Source organism: Myotis yumanensis, unplaced genomic scaffold (assembly GCF_028538775.1).
Source record: "Myotis yumanensis isolate MYYU_CA2020_CCGP unplaced genomic scaffold, mMyoYum1.0.hap1 SCAF_1, whole genome shotgun sequence".
Taxonomy (NCBI): Eukaryota; Metazoa; Chordata; class Mammalia; order Chiroptera; family Vespertilionidae; genus Myotis; species Myotis yumanensis.
This window is the reverse complement of record NW_027223752.1, coordinates 124,781,316-124,800,653: the sequence shown is the minus strand read 5'-3', so window position 1 is coordinate 124,800,653 and position 19,338 is coordinate 124,781,316. Positions and strand designations below refer to the sequence as shown.

The 19,338-nt window shown below is 38.2% G+C and overlaps 1 pseudogene; it reads right to left on the bottom strand.

Annotated features, from left to right (window-relative positions):
- The window catches only part of LOC139013133 (keratin, type II cytoskeletal 8-like), a 143,972-nt pseudogene that overhangs the window by 29,149 nt on the left and 95,485 nt on the right, over window positions 1-19,338 (bottom strand).

Genomic DNA, 19,338 nt, shown 5'->3' with positions numbered 1-19,338 from the left:
TTTTTAAAAAGTACCTTTAATATATGTCCTGAGAGTTTCTGTTTATTTCAAGTTTAATTTAAATAATTTTAATGCTTTATCTTTACACACACTTTTTTTTACTGCTTATTATTATTCAACTAAGAATTATGCCTTTCAGTTTGAGTCTTGTGCGAAGATAGCATTCTCCATGCTTCTCTTCAGGCCTGTGATCAGCTCACTGGGATGAAGCTCCCTGTTGTCTCTGCCCCTCTCACCATTTTCTTCTTATTTGATAAAGGTTGGCGGACTTTTCTACAGCCATAAAAGCCTAAGATAAACAGAAATAGTCCTGTCAGTAAACATTAGATTGAAAAGAAAGAGATTTTGTGCTAGTCCTGACTCTGCCACTAAGTTACAATTTGTCACATTGGTCTAGATCAGCATTTCCCCAAGCGATATTCCTCACTAACAGTCGTTCTATGGGAAACTCTGTAAAAGGGTTTCTTGGTCAAGTTAGTTTGGGACATACTACCTAAAATTTTCCTGCCTTGGTTTGTTACTAGGCTTGTTAACAATTACAAGGTTCTGAGAATTTTACAAGAAAGAAATCCATTTAAGTTTGTATAATAACTGCACAGTTTCCTAAATCTACCTGGCCACAACATTATTAACATCACTGTTTTGTGCCTCTAGAGTTCCTAGGAGCACTCTTTGGGAAAACGTGGGCAAGCTAATGTCCTGGTCTATCCTACTTCTGAAAGTTTGATAGCTGTGATAAAGTGCATCAGAAATCAAACTTGTCTTGTTTCCCATGTGGAACCTGCTTTCCCTCTTGTGTCTTCCTTTGCTCAATCACTGCAGCTGACTTTACCTCATCCCAAAGGTGAAAATTGTAGACCTAGATTTCAGATTGCATGTGAATTTTGGTTGCCATATTTTTCCTAGAGAAAAATATGGCCATCTTTGTCAAAGTAGACAAAAGGAGACTCAGGAAAATTAGTGTAGCATTGGAGTATTAGACAATTAACTTGACAAAATGAGAGTTTGAAGTCATATAAAATAGAGATTAAAACCTAAACCAGGGTAGTCATAGTGGAAATAGGAAATGGAAGAATGAAGTTACTCATTATCAACTGAGAGGATTTTGACCTCAGTATACACACTGAGCATCACCAGGGCTTGTGGCTTATGGACCCGGGAACTATCTGGCACCAGTTTTGCCACTAACTGGGTCACCCTTCATAAATCATATGAGTCGAAGCTTCTTTATGTGTAAAATGAGAGCATTCATTACATGATTCCCAAACTGCCCTTCTGTTCTGAGTCGGTGATCCTGTGAAATGTGTTTGGAAAAGCCTCTGTGTTTTGTATACTATTGCTGTATAGAGAAACAAAGCCAAAAAGATTCCTTTTTTCCCCAAGTGTATTTATACTCTCAAGAATCACAATTTAGCTTAAAGTATGGGTCTGGAATTTTCCTGAAAAGATTGGTAATGTGCTTGGTGTTGGAAAAGGAGCTAGTGACAACAGAGTTTGGAATGAAAAGAAATACAGAGTTTTAAAAGTCTTTTTCCTCTTAAATATAAAAATAAACAAATAATTTTAGGTTGTTATTAGCATTAGAGTAATGCAGCGTATATTCTGAATGTAAATAATTTTGATTGCTTGCGGAGATTGTTAATACAAAGCATGTGACTAGGCAATAGGAGGGAAAGCACATGGGCCTTGGGACAGTAGAGCTCTCTGCTGTGAAAAGACCTTATGGGAGAGCTGGGGCGTCGTTTCAGATTTTTATTTTCAATTCCCAGCACGATCTTTTACTACCCCTTTTCTTTTTAATCACATTCTCATTTTATCCAAGCCAGCAGCTTCAGAATTACCATGCTTTTTGTTTCATGCAGTCAGTTTGCAAATAGAGCATGTCTGGGTTCCTCTGTTGCAAAGAGAATTTTTTAAAATGTTAACTTTAATTCTGTGACAAAAAGTCCATAAACACAGCAAAACTTGGTTTTGGTCCCACACAAAGTGGCTTTATTAAGCTACCTGGTCATGACTCTGTGAAGCAAAGCTTTAAAGCTCCTTAAGTTGTTTGCTAGCCTTAAAGCAATCAAAGGTCAATGACCTCAGGTTCACTTCTAGTGCAGGACTCAACACTAGTGACCTTGAGAATACTAGAGTAGTCTGAGTATTCAGTGGTACTAAACAGAGTGACCGGCTTTTCATTTCTCACCTCAGGCCTAAAAAGCTATTGTATAAAGCAGTCATGAGTGGTGTCCATTTTTGATATGCTATTTGCAATTCAAATGTTTTTCTTCTTCAATTTTAGTCTGCAGTTGCAAACACCATATTCCCCTCTGGCTTGTTATATCCGTGAGGCTTTGTTCTGTCAAATTGTTGGCCCACTACTTTCCATGGTAATTTATAGAATCAGGTTCATTTTGTGTCACACCAGGTTATAAATGAAAATGGAAACAATTTGCTGGGAAGAAATCTTTTTGAAACAAAATGCAAATAGCTTATTGAAACAAATGAGGGCTATTTTAAAAGAGCAGTGCAATATAATTACAGGGGTTATATTATAATAAACTTTTTTTTTGTTAATAGTCTGTCAGATGATATCCTTCTGTATTTAAATAAAAAACTTTCTCTTAGAAACTTTTCAAATATTTTCCCAGTCAGGCTTCATGCCTCCGGAACTGTGTTGGAGTGGGGTTTATGTGCCTTGGTGTTATTCCTCAGGGTCTACAAATCCATCTGTACACTATTGTTACTACACTGAATAACGTGTTTTTTCCATTTGTGGACCATTGTTTTTAAATATAGCAGAAAGGCCCAGCTGGTGTGGCTCAGTGGTTGAGTGTCCACCCATTAACCAGGAGGTCACGGTTCGATTCCTGGCCAGGGCACATGCCCAGGTTACGAGCTCAATCCCCAGTGCAGAGGCAGCCAATTGATAATTCTCTCTCATCATTGATGTTTCTGACTTTCTCTCCCTCTCCCTTCCTCTCTCCAAAATCAATAAATATATTTAAATATAGCAGAAGGTGTGACTTAATTTATTTAAAACTGAAATAAAATAATGACAATTCTTTTTGATTATGAGCTTTCTTAACAGGTTCTCAAAGTATCACCCATGTCAAATGAATGTTTTACATGTAAATCTAAAAAGGACTTTCTCATAGTCCTGGTTGTGAACCACTTCTGTATCAATATGTTGAATAATAAATTGGTCATTAAAAGAATTACTGTGAGTTTCGGAAGGCTGGCTGAAGAGAGACTCTACAACTAGAAGGAAAGAGAACAGCAAATCGAGGCTCAGAGGCGGCGCAGTGTGGAAAATACAAAGGTACCGAGGTGCGCGCGAAAGCGGGCTGGTGGCTGAGGGCGTGGTTGTCGTTTTCTGTCGGGAGTGAGTCTCAGACTCTGGGCTCCAGATCCGGGCGAGTCTCTAGGGACCCAGACTCAAACGGGAGAAGCGGGATTACCCGGCATCAGTTGGAACCTGAGGGCAGCTTTCTCTCCGAGGTTTGCAGCGGCTGCCGGGGTTCTGAGAAGCAGAGCCTCTGGGAACGAGACTGAGCGTGGCCATAACTGCTCCCTCCGCCCGCCCTGTTGATCCCGCCCCGCCCAAAGCCTGCGCACAGCCATTTGCCGATCGCCTCAGGCAAAGGCTGGATTAGCGCCTCCCCAGAAGACAGACGTTTTCCGCACAGCTGATTCCTATAGCCAGTCGGCCTGAGGGTCAAATCCCTCTAGTGTTAACTACAACAATTAAGGCTTGGCTAGAACAAGACTGCGCACAGAGACCACAAGGGGGTGCACCAAGAAAGCATAAAAGATGCGGAGACAAAAAAACATGACAGAAATGGAGGATATGGAGCTAAGAATCGCAATTTTGAGGGCTTGCCATAAATTTGTGCAGAACCTCACGAAAACTAATGAGACCCTCGATGCTACGATAAAGAAATCAGAAAGTAAGCATACACGGACTGAAATAAAGAATATTATACCCAATAGCAGACCAGAGGAGTACAATAATCAAACCAAAGATTCGACAAAAAACACCCAATTGGAAAAGCAAAATGAAAAAAGAATCCGAAAGTGTGAAGATAGTGTAAGGAGCCTCTGGGACAGCTTTAAGCGGTCTAATATCAGAGTCATTGGAGTGCCAGAAGATGAGAGACAGCAAGATATTGAAAACCTATTTCAAGAAATAATGGCAGAAAACTTCCCCCACCTGGTGAAAGAAATGGACTTACAGGTCCAAGAAGCGCAGAGAACCCCAAACAAAAGGAATCCAAAGAGGACCACACCAAGACACATCATCATTAAAATGCCAAGAGCAAAAGACAAAGAGAAAATCTTAAAAGCAGCAAGAGAAAGAGGCTCAATTACCTACAAGGGAATACCCATACGACTGTCAGCTGATTTCTCAACAGAAACTTTGCAGGCCAGAAGGGAATGGCAAGAAATATTCAAAGTGCTGAATACCAAGAACCTACAACCAAGATTACTTTATCCAGCAAAGCTATCATTCAGAATTGAAGGTCAGATAAAGAGCTTCACAGATAAGGAAAAGCTAAAGGAGTTCATCACCGCCAAACCAGTATTATATGAAATGCTGAAAGGTATCCTTTAAGAAGAGGAAGAAGAAGAAAAAGGTAAAGATACAAATTATGAACAACAAACATGCATCTATCAACAAATGAATCTAAGAATCAAGTGAATAAATAACCTGATGTACAGAATGAACTGGTGATTATAATAGAATCAGGGACATAGAAAGGGAATAGACTGACTATTCTTGGGGGAAAAAGGGGTGTGGGAGATGCGGGAAGTGACTGGACAAAAATCATGCACCTATGGATGAACACAGTGGGTGGGGAGTGAGGGTGGAGGGTGGGGTGGGAGCTGGAAGGAGGGGAGTTATGGGGGGAAAAAAGAGGAACAAATGTAATAATCTGAACAATAAAGATTTAATTAAAAAAAAAAAAAAAAAAAAAAAAAAAAAAAAAAAAAAAAGAATTACTGTGAGTTTCAAGGATGATTTTATTAGAGTAGGGTTTCTTAATCATTGGTTCATGGACCCTTGGAAATTACTTACAAAATTTTATGTATACAAGCATATGTTCATATTTTCTGAAGAGAGAATCCACAGCAGTGTTCATTCAATTAACAAAAATGTCTGTGATCATAACAAGATTGGAAAATACTGTGTGAGGGAAAGAAATGAACGTGAAAAGAGTGGATTTACTCTGAATTTCCTTGGAATTAACTATATTTTTAAAAGATAAAAAATTTTAAGTCAGCAAGTCAGAAAAGCTTTTGTGGGTTGCTTTTATAGCAGAATGACAAATTCCAACAATAAATTGAATATACTCTTTTGGTAATTGTTTAGAGATAAGGAAAATGAAGATATACTATATATACTTTTAGAAAACTTTTGCCAGTACTCACCTGTGTTTTAAAAGTAACACACTTTTATTTTACCTCCTGCGTTTGTAAGGCGCTGCCATTTGCTGGAAGAAGTGCTTCAGAACACCTCAGTCATTTCTAGGTCTGTGCCTTTGGGTTTGCTGATTCTCTTTTCCATACGCTCTGCTTTATTTTTAATGCTCCTTAATGCATTTTTTCTCATTTATTGAGTTCTTTAGCTCCAGAATTTTTAGTTTGGTTCTTTTTTTAGAGTTTTAATCTTTTTGGTATTGTACTCCTCTGTTCATTAATTTTATTCCTGAGCTTGCAGAACAGCCCTTCTGAGTTTTCTTGTATCTAGTTAAGTTTCTTCTTGATCGTTATTTTGAATTGTTTATTATTTAGGTCACAATATTCCATGACTCTGAATTTGGTTTCTGGAGAATTGTCATTTTCTTTTTGTGATACCATGTTACCTAGCTCATTCATGGCATTGGGTGTGTTGTTCTGCTTAGCACATTTGAAGTAATGAACGCTTTTTTCATTTAGGCACATTTTTGGTTTTAACAATTCAGCAGGTTGATAATTAGACGTTTCTTTTTGTTTTTCAGTAGATGGTGGTATAGTGCAACTTTTTGTTTTATTTGCCTGCTACTTGCACCTCCAGGAGTGCTGGTGCCCACCTCTGTCTGTGTTTCTGTGGAGCGGGGGTGGGGGGGGGATGGGGTGGGAGGTGGGGGGTGGGGGGGGAGGTGAGGAGGTGGGGAGCAGCGGGGAGGTTAGCACTGCTGTGGTTGTGAGAGCTGCTGACTGGATGACCAGAATGGTGGGTGCCTCCACTGTGTCTGAGTCTCCTGGATCTCAGGGCACCACCACCATGGTGGGGGGATGTGGCAGGCGTGGGGAGAGACAGGTTACTACTTGGGTGCTGCAGGTAAGAAGTTGGTCTGCTCAGATATTAGTGTTGTTTTATTGCAAACCCCTCTTCCTTTCTCTGCCAAAATCAGATTCCCAATGGTCAAGCCTCACAGATTCCCTCACAATCCCTCACAGATGAAACAGTGGGAACTCCCAAGAAGTGACCCACAATGCTGGGTTTGCTGATGTCCACCATGGGCTCTGTTTTCCCAGTGTTAGAATGTAGGCTCTGGGGTGACCTCTCCATAAGGTACTGCCCTGGCTTAAGGAAGGGACAATGAAATTAGCGTGTTGCTGCTCCTCTTACCCCATCAAATGTGGTCTGTCTTGGTCTCTGTGGTACAGAGAGGTGCTTTGTCCTCATCCCCGTGTTCTAAAATTTTCCCAGTGGTGTCTTCTCCATCAATAGTTACTAGTTGCTCTTATTAGGAGGAACAAAGTCATTTCTTAAATTGTAAGTTTTATAATCTTTATTGGTCAAGAGCAATTAAATTCTGCTTTTAATTTTTTTAATCCTCACCTGAGGATATGTTTCCATTTTAGAGAGAGAGAGAAGAGGGAAAGAGATAGAGAGATAGAGAGAGAAACTCGAGATCGAACTCATAACCAAGTATGTGCCCTGACTGAGAATCAAACCTGCAACCTTTTGGTGTATGGAATGATGCTCCAACCAGCTGAGCCATGTGGCCAGGGCTGCTCTTAATTTTTTAAAGTTAAATTTAGGAAGGTTTTACTCCAGTGTAAATACTCATTTTGATTGATCGGTTTTTATTAACATTGGCAACTAATATTTGATTTTTAGCTTTTCTGACAGCTGAAAAAATTTAATGAAAACAATTTTCTTATGACTCAGTTACCTTCTTATCAGAAAAGTAAATCTGCATGTACCCTCCATTTTCCTGGACTTTTGTTTAAAAAGGAGATTCACTTAATATTTTCTTCACCATATGCAGTTCATCACAAGTTAACAACTATACTATTTGCGTCCCTTCTTAGATTGTAAGGATCTTAAAGGGGGGCTGTATTTATCCTCAGCACTTAGAATAATGTTCGATATATGGGCAGAACAGAAATATTTAGAGGATCAAAAGATTGGTCTTAAAGTTTCTAAACCATATATGTGCTTTTGTTTATAAATATAGGACTTATACCTGCTGTTTTATATATATGTATTTCTATTGATTTCAGAGAGGAAGGGAGAGGGAGAGAGAGATAGAAACATCAATGATGAGAGAGATTCATTGATTGGATGCCTCCTGCACACCCCCTACTGGGGATAGAGCCCACAACCCAAGCATGTGTCCTTGACTGGAATCGAATCTGGGACCCTTCAGTCCACAGGCCGACACTCTATCCACTGAACCAATCCAATTAGGGCCCAGGATCTTAGAAGAAAAAGCCATGAGAGCTTGTGGGTGTATAAGAATGAGTCTTGCCATAACCAGTTTGGCTCAGTGGACAGAGCGTAGGCCTGCGGGCTCAAGGGTCCCAGGTTCAATTCCAGTCAAGGGCATGTACCTTGGTTGAGGGCACATCCCCAGTAGGGAGTGTGCAGGAGGCAGCTGCTCGATGTTTCTCTCTCATCGATGTTTCTAACTCTCTATCCCTCTCCTTTCCTCTCTTTAAAAAAATCAATAAAGTATATTAAAAAAAAAAAGAATGAGTCTTTATTGCAGAAGCCAGTGGCCACATAGCCATCTGACAAGACAGCTCTTCACAGCAAAGTCCATACAGGCAGGCAGCTGAACACCGGCTGGTGAGCAGATACATCTTTCCCACAGAGCAGCATCAGTCTCTGTACCCACAGCTATTATCTGAGCAGCCGCACGCTGCCCCCTAGACTCACCGCCTCACATCATAGTAGTACCTGAGCTCTCTGCCTCAGCAGCTTCTCCAGTCTCTCTGGCTCAGCAGCTTCTCCTGTCTTCCCTGCCCAGAACTCTGGCTGGTGTCTGTAGCATCATGTAGTAACTACCTCTGAGCTCTCTATGAGCTCTTAGTCTTACATCGCAGCAGCAGCTCTCAGCTCTGTCTGAGCTCTCTAGCTTCCCTTCTTCACACACAGGAGCTACCTTCTCCGTGTCTACCGCCTCTGCTTCTCACACTAGCTGGTCAGTCACCTGTATATTACTCCAGAGACAAAGAAGGCTAGCTGCCAACAGTGACATCAGTCATATTGGCTACAGAAGGGCACAGCGTACCACGAGATCACTATGGCCTTGCACCTGCTTATGGTATCTTAACCGAGGCACAGAGTGGCCTTGGATAGCTTGGTGTATTGACAAGGCCTCTGTGCTTTGATTGGCCTTGATTATCAGGCGCCTCTGGCGTGGTTCCCACAATCATTTTGTAGCATTTTTGTGACATGTGATTTCTCATGTTCTCTGAAGTGTGAGGTCCTCAGTTGAGGCTGGAAGCGGAAAAGAAGATGAGTCCATTTCATGCCCACGTTTCTTTTTGTTCATATATCCAACTTTCCCCCCCATGTATTTAAAATAAATTTTTTTTAAAATTTCCTTCTTTCTCCAAGGATTGATAAACACCTACATCTTAGCTAGTTATTTTCTGGAACATAAAAGTATTTCTTCCTTAGTTTTATTTTTTAGGGTTTACTCATTTATTCACACTTCTTCTCTAAGAAGACTACTACATTCAAATTCTTTGTTCAATAAACATCATCTCAAGAATTCTTCATAGATTTAAAAATGCACTTTGGAGATGAAATTGTCATGAATAGGAATTCTGCTACCTATATATTGCCAACTCTTTTATGGTATAATTTATTTATATATCAGAAACATAAGCACATCCCATAGAGTAAAGAACACTTTCTATTAGGTTTGGAATTCATTGGTATATTAATCCTAGGAAGTCCTATGAAAGAAATGTGCAGGGCTAAAATATAAAGGCACATTCCCGGGGGGGAAAGGACTTATTTGGACCATGATATACCTGTCTTCACTTGCTGAGTTCAGCCCCTAAAAATGTCTTGTGTGGTGAAGAGAATGAATGAGAGCAAATTAACTTTCATTTTCCAGCAGGAGGAGATGGGAGATACTTGGAGTGAATCAATCACTCTGCCACTCATTGAAATTACAGCATTCATCGTGTGAGCAAATCTCTGTGTGGGCAATGCCAGTGAGATTTATTTCTCCAAGTGAGTTTACTGCTTATATTCAGGGTGGCTCATCTTTCTGGCAATCAGGATAAATTGTGTCTCAGTAATAACATTGTAGCAAGCTATTCTTTACTGTGAGGAGCTGGTAATGACTGTGTCTTACATTTGCATTAATTCTGACAAGATTTACTGGTGCTTGCTGATCTGTAAATTTCAAAATGGCAAACAGCAGCAAAGGTCAACACAGCAATAATATTAATAGCTTTAGAAAAAGGTTGAGAGACTCAGATTCCAGATGATAGCCTGGGTGAGAGCTAAATTCAGTGAATGTTTTTATCATCTATTACTTCACTCTCTTTTTTTTTATAAGGTAATTATAGTACGCTAGCAAAGGAAGCAGGAGGTCACAAAGATCAATAGTATGGAATGCAGTGTAATCATAGGTAACATTTGCTCTAGAATCTATAGTTTATAAAAACACTTGGAAAATATTGTGAGGAGATGGAGATCCTTGGATATTATAGTTTTAGCTACAGCACATCCTTGGAGTTTTTTGAAGGTTAAGAACAACTCATGAACATTTTAATACTTCCATTTGTAATATATTTCTCACTAAGTGGAAAATGCAGAGCTAGAAAAGCATGCTTAAATATAAAGATATATTGTCACCTTGATTCTTTAGGTTCCTGATGGGAGAAATGTGGTCTACTTCATTACATCTTGTGGAAGTTGTTCCTGATGCCTCTAGAACAGTGGTTCTCAACCTCTGGATCGCGACCCCTTTGGGGGTCGAATGACCCTTTAACAGGGGTCGCCTAAGACCATCAGAAAACACATATATAATTACATATTGTTTTTTGTGATTAATCACTATGCTTTAATTATGTTCAATTTGTAACAATGAAAATACATCCTGCATATCAGATATTTACATTACGACTCATAACAGTAGCAAAATTACAGTTATGAAGTAGCAACACAAATAATTTTATGGTTGGGGGTCACCACAACATGAGGAACTGTATTAAAGGGTCACGGCATTAAGAAGGTTGAGGACCACTGCGCTAGAATGATGTTACCCATTCCTTCGTCTGTATCGTTCCTTACCCAGATGGCACAGGAGCTTCTCTCCCGTTGATGACCTCTTTACATTCTCTGTAATTTATTTGTTTACTTATCACTATCCGTTTCTAGATATATTGTCTAAACTTTAGACTCTAAAGGATAGGAACTATTTACTTTTCTTTTTTTAAAAAAATATTTTTATTGATTTTTTACAGAGAGGAAGGGAGAGGGATAGAGAGCTAGAAACATCGATGAGAGAGAAACATCAAACACCTGCTTCCTGCACGCCCCCTACTGGGGATTGAGCCCGCAACCAAGGTACATGCCCTTGAGCAGAATTGAACCTGGGGCCCTTCAGTCTGGGGGGCGATGCTCTATCCACTGAGCAAACTGGTTAGAGCTATTTACTTTTCATCTAGCAGAGTGTCTAGTTTATAATAGGTGCTCCATAAATATTGTAGTGAAAGCAGAAATGCCTGAATGGATCTTGGCAATTGTGTGCTTTGTGCTCAAGCACCTCTTTGTTCCATAGATAAGAATAGGGATCAGATAATTTTAGGGTATGGAGCAAGAGGCTTCTGTGGAAGAGATGTTGAATAGCTAAAATGTGTAGGACATTCAGAAGTCACCACTGGGCAATTGACCTAAATAGTCATGTGGGCTTGACTAATCTGGCTATTCGTCTCGAATAAAATGTGATCTTAAAGATTATAGAAGAATGGATGTAGAATAACTAAATCCACTGCATGGGGGTAGAGAAGCAATTTGCTCTATAGTTAAGTGGTATTATATCTAGTCAACTATATGTGATGTGGAAAGCTCTTGAGTAAAGCCTGATAACTTTTTCTCACTAAAGATATGGAGAAAATTCTAAAGGAGAAGAGAATAGTTGGTTCTTGCTGTGTATGAACTCCCTTTTTATTTTGTTGTTTCAAGTCTTCTAGGTCCTGTGTTGATCTGAACTAAGATGTTGTTTATATAAGAACTCTTACTATTTTTCCTTTTTTCAAGAGAACTCTTACTATTTTACTTTTTTGCAGAAAAATCTGTCTTTATCAAAAGATTCTTAATTGATTATATTCCAAAGGAAGTTTGGTCCTCTAATAGAATTGGTACAAATGCTCTTAAATAACTTTTCTGTTTGTGGCCCTGCAACTCTTCATCTTTCTTTGATATCTGCATGCTCTGAGATTTTTCAGGTTGCATCCTAAATTATACCTGTTATGGTGATTGGAGAGGTTGTGTTCTCTCCTATTGATGAGGAGAGTTATTTCCTAAATGGGGTCTGAGGCAAAGCAGAACTTGAGTTGTAACTAAGGGCCACACTGGCTGCTCTGTACAGTTCAGTATCCTTTCTAGCTAAAATGGCTCATGGTTTTACTTTTGAATCATTTCACATCTGATCAGACATAACCCTTGGAGACATAGATTGAGGATGAAAGCGTGCAAACATGTATCTGTTTATTTAGACACTTTCAACTGCTAACATACCTGATGTTAAAAAGATCTCTCCCTGTATTCATCTTTTCCTGTATTCATGCCCTTTGCTACATAAACAGAAATTGTTCCACTGCTGGCCAAGTGTGCTTTCCATCCCTAACTTGGAGTTGACCTTTTGCTTTCCTTTGGTTAATAGGATGTCAGCAGATATGAAACAAGCAAAGACTCTAAATGAGCTAGCATGGTTGGGCTTCACCTCATGTGTCTTTGCCACTGTCATAGGAAGTATTTCCCTTAGATAGCTGCTGTACGGTCAGCATGGGCACAGGAATGAACATACTTGATGCAGATCTGAGTCCAACCTATGCAGAATAAATAAACCCAGTGGAATCTGCAAGTTGAAGTAGATCCAGCTGACCTCCCAACATATGACCAGCAGTCACATGAGTGAGAATAAATGGTAGCTGTATGACGGTAATGGTATTTATTTATTTATTTATTTATTTTCCTCACCTGAGGATATTTTCCCATTGAATTTTAGAGAGAGTGGAAGGGAAGAAGGAGGGGGAAGAGCGAGACAGTGAGAGAGAAACTGATGGTTCTGAACATTGTGCGATTTCACACCTTCAGGGACATCTGGTGATATCTCAAAAACATTTTTTGTTGTCACACTTTGAAAGATGGTACTGGCATCTAGTGGGTGAAAGTCAGGGATGCTGATAAACATCTTACAATGTACAGGATAGCCCCCCACTAAAAAGAATTGTCTGGCCTTAAATTGTCAATGGTGCTGCTGTAAAGAAATCCTATTTGAAGGTAATAGCAAATTTATACACCCACCACCTGCCATCTTCTACTAGATGCTTCCTGGTCCCCACAAAGAAGAGTCAAAATTAGTCAGAGCTCAGAATCATCAATGGACCAACATTTGCTAGTGAGTAGAACTTCATGCCTTTAAAAGCATGACTCTATTCTATGTACCATCTTGAAGTTGTTGTTTTTTTGTCACAATACTAAAGATGGAGGCAGGACCTATTTCTTTGGGGGTAAATAAAACTCTCTTCCTTTATTTTTCCTATATTTTTTTCTAGGACCACTTCCGAATTTCTTGCCCACTCCTGTTCTCTCTTAAAATGATACTAAACTTGTCTCCAGATCCCACAATATATGTTAGATTCGATTAAACATGAAGGCTCTGTGCTCTGCACTCAGCTGTAAATATAGTGGTCCTTGGATTTCCACTCTGCTCTTCTTCATGCATAGGGCTCCCCCAGGAACTCCACAGGGAAGAAGATGTTTGATATGACAGGATGCAGGCAGTTCTTGGTCTCAAGTGGTAATGCCATCAAGTAGCACTGAACCTGTCTCTGAGATCTCGCAAGCTCACAGCTGTTAAATTGTCTAGTAAAAGTGTTAAATTCTATAGAAATTCAAAGAAGGAGGTGCAAAAATAACTGGGCAAGTCTGTGTGGAGAAAATTGGAAATATTCAACAACTATTTGTTGAACCAGTTTCAAATAGGTACACTTGGTTTTTAAGCATTCAACGCCCTCCAAATGTAGCCTCAACATTTTTTCAACCCTGGTCTTGTCTATCCTGGTCTCTTTTTGTACTCTCAACAGTAACCAAACCAGACGACTTACTGCTCTCCAAATAAGCTGTGTATTTACACTGCTGTGGTGTTGTGTGTGCTCTCTTTCTGTATCTATCTCATTCCCCTTTATTGAGAGAACTCTTTTTTACTTTAGTATTTATAACCAATTTCTAATGTCATCTTCTTGTTTTTTTTTCCCCTATTTTTGTTATTTTTTTCTTCATTTCAATTTATTAGAATTCTGTTTGTGTAATTCTTATTGTTTCAAAATTATGTTAATATTTGGGATTCAGGAATGAGAAATTGGAATTCCCAGGAATTCTTGGGAATGCCTGAAGTCCTAAATCATTGTTATTTTTTTTGTTTTTAAAAATCTCTATTATTATTATTTATGTCCCCTTTTTCCCCCATTGACACCTTCTAGTTCACCCCTGCCCCTCGCCCCAGGCCTTCACCATTCTATTGTGTGTGTCCAGTGGTTATGCATATATGCATACAAGGTCTTTGGTTGATTTCTTTCCACCCTTCCCAGCTTCCCTCTGAGATTCAACAGTCTGTTTCATGCTTCTATGTCTCTGGATCTATTTTGTTCCACATATGAATGAGATCATGTGATACTTGTCTTTCTCTGACTGGCTTATTTCGCTTAGCATAATACTCTCCAGAGCCTTCCAGGCTGTCTCAAAAGGTAAAAGGTCCTTCTTTTTTACTGCTGCATAGTATTCCATGGTGTAAATGTACCACAGCTTTTTTTTTATCCATTCATCTACTAATGGACACTTGGGCTGTTTCCAGATCTTAGCTATTGTAATTATGCCACTATGAACATAGGGGTGCATACATTCTTTCTGATTGGTGTTTTGGGTTTCTTAGATATTCCTAGAAGAGGAATCACTGGGTCAAATGGCAGTTCCATATTTAATATTTTTAGGAAACTCCATACTGTTTTCCATAACAGTATGATAATTAAATTCCTCATAATGACAATTCCTCATTGTCATTTTAATTTTCATCTCTCTGATGATCAGTGACTTTGAGCATTTCTTCATATATCTCTTGGCCATCTGTAATTCCCCTTTGGAGAAGTGTATATTTAGGTCCTTTGCCCATTTTTTAATTGGATTGTGTGTCTTGTTTTTTTTAAGTTGTATGAGTTCCTTCTAAGATATTCTTAAAGCACTTCATACTTTTTATATCATGTATTTCTTTAAAAGTTGTGCATTAAATAGGAAATATTAGTTTAAGAGTATTTACCAAAAAAAAGCCTATAGCAAATATTCACACACTGGAAACGCCAACCTACATTATTCAGTAGTGTTCAAATAATGTGACATTTAGATCTCTAAGCAATATTAACAGCACTATAGGGAATCACGTCAAAATGGCTAATTTAAGGACTTCGTTTCCTTCCATTACCTGTTATTTCTTGAAATTTCATTCATAGGATTTGTTTACAGTAATGAATGTAAATATATTAGTATTTATTTTAATTGAAAAATGATTGACCATTACCAGTAGACAAGGCCACAAATACACACTTACAACAAGGCAATAGTGACAAGATTTACCGACTGAACAGGTTATGAACATTTCTCTCCTCATAGATCTTATCTCAGTCCCTGCAAATATAAACTTTAATCTTGGACCCCATGTGTCAGCGTGTTCTGCCTTGCTTTCAATATGATATCAGTGATTTCTTCTCACTAGTAATACTTCTATGTTGTTAAACTTTAATTTTTGCAGAAGAATTATAATACTTTTTCCGTGCTATAAGAGTCTACTGTAGATTTTGTGAAGGGGACCAATATGCTAAATGTAGGTCTTTAGCAAGATTAATCTTGAGAACTGAGAAATGTCAGGTTACAGGTAGTAGGGAACAGGAAAATATTACATATGTCCTCCTTAATCCTCCATTGACCCCTTCTAGGCCTCCCCTGCCCCCCACCTCAGGCCTTCACCACCCTATTGTCTATTCCATGGGTTATGCATATATGCACACGAGTTCTTTGATTGATCTTTTCCCACCCACCCACTTATTAACTATAAGTGAATACAGTTAGATAGAGGTAAATTATAGAATGCTAATGCAATACAGATATGAATAAACATAGTCTAGAATAGAGAAGTGGGAATAGAAAAATAACTTGACAGTGACTTAATAAAGACAATAGAGCAGATGGAATGGTTTACTATTAAGCTTGGGACTAATAGAAATAGGGAGTTTGAGAAAAGGAGCTAACCCTGAGAAAGCACAGGCTAATCTTCCAAGAACTGTTCTACTCACTTTCATACATTATTTAATTTAGAAGTAGAGGCAATTCAAAAAGGGAAGTTAAAATATTGGGGAAGAGAATCTAGAGTTGGAGGAGATGGAACAGCCAGTAGTGATGTCCAATTGGCAACTAGAAATATAGGACTTGAATATAGTTGAGAGATCAGGGTTGGTTACACAGGTGTATTTTTGAGTAGTAAGAGTAGAGATGATGTTTGCAGCTATGTGAAATCAATGTGGGTCTTTTGAACTGATTTAAGTCTTATCAGTATTTAAAACAGAATATTTAGGCAGCATAAGCTGAAAGGAAGTGGAGAAAGTCTGCTTTTCCATCATTGTGATTGGCACTTTTTAGAAAAATCCTGGATCTGTTTAACTATTTTCCTTCTAAGAACTTACTAATTATACAAAAAGCTTTTGAAATGTAGCCATAATGATTTTGCTAAGCTCATGACCTACCATGCTAACAAAATGACCTCTAGCCTTAGATTTGAGTGAACAAGTGACTTTTGGAAATTTTTGAAATGTAATCAAGTTGCTCTTTTAAAAATCAATATCATGGATGATTTATTATTAGAATCAAGGAATGAGCAGAAGATATGGGTGTAGGCTTAGATATCGAGCTTCAGTGTTATTCTCCATTCTTATGCTGTTCCTATAAATGATCAAGTAATTCACTCTTGGCACTAAAAGACTAAAAGAATCAGAAGAAGAATAATGATCTGAACTCTCTGACCCTGGGAATTTTCCCCACTGACATTTGATTTGGGTCCTGAAATATAACCTGGTTAGGAAAAGACCTTGTGAGGAAGGAAGAATGACCTGCTAATATAAGCAGTAAGCATAATATAAGTTTGGGTTTGATTAGATAGTGTTAGCATATTCATTATTAAAAACCTCTTCTATAAGAAAAATAAAAACTGATAAAAAGATTAGGTAAAAAAATAAGAAAGCGGTTAGAAAATTAGAACACAAATACTTCCCTCCTGACCCTTTGCTTTCTGCCTTTTCTGATCCCATTTAATTTTTAGTTTTGTGCTTGTCCTCACTCCTTAAATTATTATTTTTCTTGACAAAAGGAATAGCTGTTCTTTTGTATAATAGAATACTCTGCTGTGTGAGTTTGATATGTCTCCTTTAAATATATGATGAAAGTAGCTTCTCTCTATGCTGCATCAAGAATATTTCCCTCACAAGAACAGGAGGAGTAATACAGTTAAGATGAAAGTAGGTTTAAGTGAAGGCCACTCTTCATTTCATACATCCAGCACTCTTCTTTTGAAGGACAGTGAATTTATTATTCAAAGCCACATTTAATTAGAAGAATTTTTGCCAGAGGTAGCCACTTAATCACAGGGCAGAAATGAAAATTGTATGCCGCTTAGAGCCCAAGTGCAACTGCCTTATTGAACATGTTAGCAGACTGTACCAATGCTATGATTATAGGGAATCAATTATGAGAAGTTTTATAAGTTACAGGCCAAGAAATATATTGAATTTCAGTTAGGTATGGTACATGTTGAGTTATAATTATTAATGGAGGCTCCATATCCTTCTTTGAAAGGGGACTTAACAACTCAATAGTCCTCTGTTCTTTGTTTTGTATTCCTTCAGACAGTTGAAGTGACCACAATAGAATCTCCCATTAATTTTTGTCCAAACTTTACTATCAAATAAATGATGCCATTTTGGAATAATTTGTTCAGCTACTGTGATTTTAAGGTTTCCATTTTTGTTCACTGAACAAATTCTTAATTATCTCGGGGCAATTGAAATGCTCCACAAATCTTTGTGCAGCCAAAGTTATTTCTGTGAATAATGTACAAACTAACCTCTTGGGAGACCATCTATATTTGAAAGATTTACTAATGGGCTGCTTCTTCCCCTTGCACATATGCTGGTTGGTAATTTACAGCAGCCCTCTAGGAGCTGTGTCTAATCCCAAAGCCCTGCCGCACATCGCAGCGCACAGCTCTCAGCTGCTGCAAATCCCTGGCGGGTAACTCTCTGTTCTCTTCCTATAGTTTATGGTATTTTTGTGTCTATGGGTTTAGTATTTCCAGGTATTTAATTGATTCCCAAACATGTTAAGTTTTATGTCATTAAAATCTTTCAATAACTTCCTTTTCTAAGGATACAGATTTCCATTTTCTATAATATTTTTACTTTTTGGCCCCAAATGTAGGGATTATCATCATTTTTTAAAAATAATCAAGTGCTTGGTTCAGGAGTCAAAACAATTGGAATGTTCTGAGAGTATTTTTTACGGCTGTTCCTCCCAGTGCTGCTCATTTCTACCCACCTGTGCACCAGATCTGCTCCCTTCGCTGCCATTGCAGCTTTTCCTTCAAGTCAAGGATGAATCTCTTTGGGAAGAGCAGTTGTGTTTTGCCTTTGTGGTTCTTAGGCACATGTTCGCTCTTGGATTTGTGGAATGGAAGAAAGCCAAATTAATTACAGTTTACTTTTTCAGTTTTTGAGATGCATTTTGTAATTCCCAAGTAATTTATAGGATTACATTTTGGAATATATTTTTGGAATTTTATTTTAATTTCTAATCAATTTTATTTTCACCCTAAATTTGCTCAGTGTCTCTTTTTTATTTTTGATCTTTTCTGCTATTTCATTATTTTTTATAATTGCTCACCACTTTAACTTTATCCTGCTTCCAGTTAGATGCAAACTGGATATATTAGCTTTGGGGTCTGAAATTGACAAAGCTTTCTGATCATTTTCTTTCAAGAGGAAATTCCTATTAGTGAGAAAGAACTATCTTCTGCTTACTGAATTTAGAGCACACCCTATAGTGGGGCCATTTTATTTAATAGTGAACCTTTTTTTTTTCTTCCCATTGTTTCAAATTTTATTTGTATAATCCTAAGAATTGCATATTTTAAAGAAAAAAAATGTGTTCTCTGTCCTTGGTATTTGAAAGTTAATTTTTGCATCTGTGTTTCAATTTATTTTTTTAAAATATAACTTTTATTGATTTTAGAGAGGAAGGGAGAGGGAGAGAGAGATAGAATCATCAATGATGAGAGAGAATCATTGATCAGCTGCCTCTTGCACACCCCCCACTGGGGATCAAGCCAACAACCCAGGCACATCCCTGACCAGGAATCGAACCCGTGACCTCCTGGTTCATAGGTAGACGCTCACCACTGAGCCATGCCAGCTGGGCTGTGCTTCAATCTATTAAAGGCTGTTTTTACAAAAGAAGATATCATCAAAAACAAGGTGTTTTTTTTATTGCAATAGTCATTTTTCTAAATCTTTTTGCTGTTTCTTGAGCTTTGTCACATTATCAAGGCTATCTCAAAGCCAGTCAGATGCCTATGGTGAAGGGAGATTCAGGCTTTCTTGAACACAGTGGTGTGGGATCACCATGGAAATATAGCATTAAGGGCATAATGACTAATTTACATTGGTAATACAACATTCTCCCTTTCCTATTAAACTTTTGTCAGGAGAAATGATTAATCATGTGATATTTTCTTTTTCATTACATTTTCTGCAATGAGACTACAAGACTGTGCAATGCCTATTACATTTTAT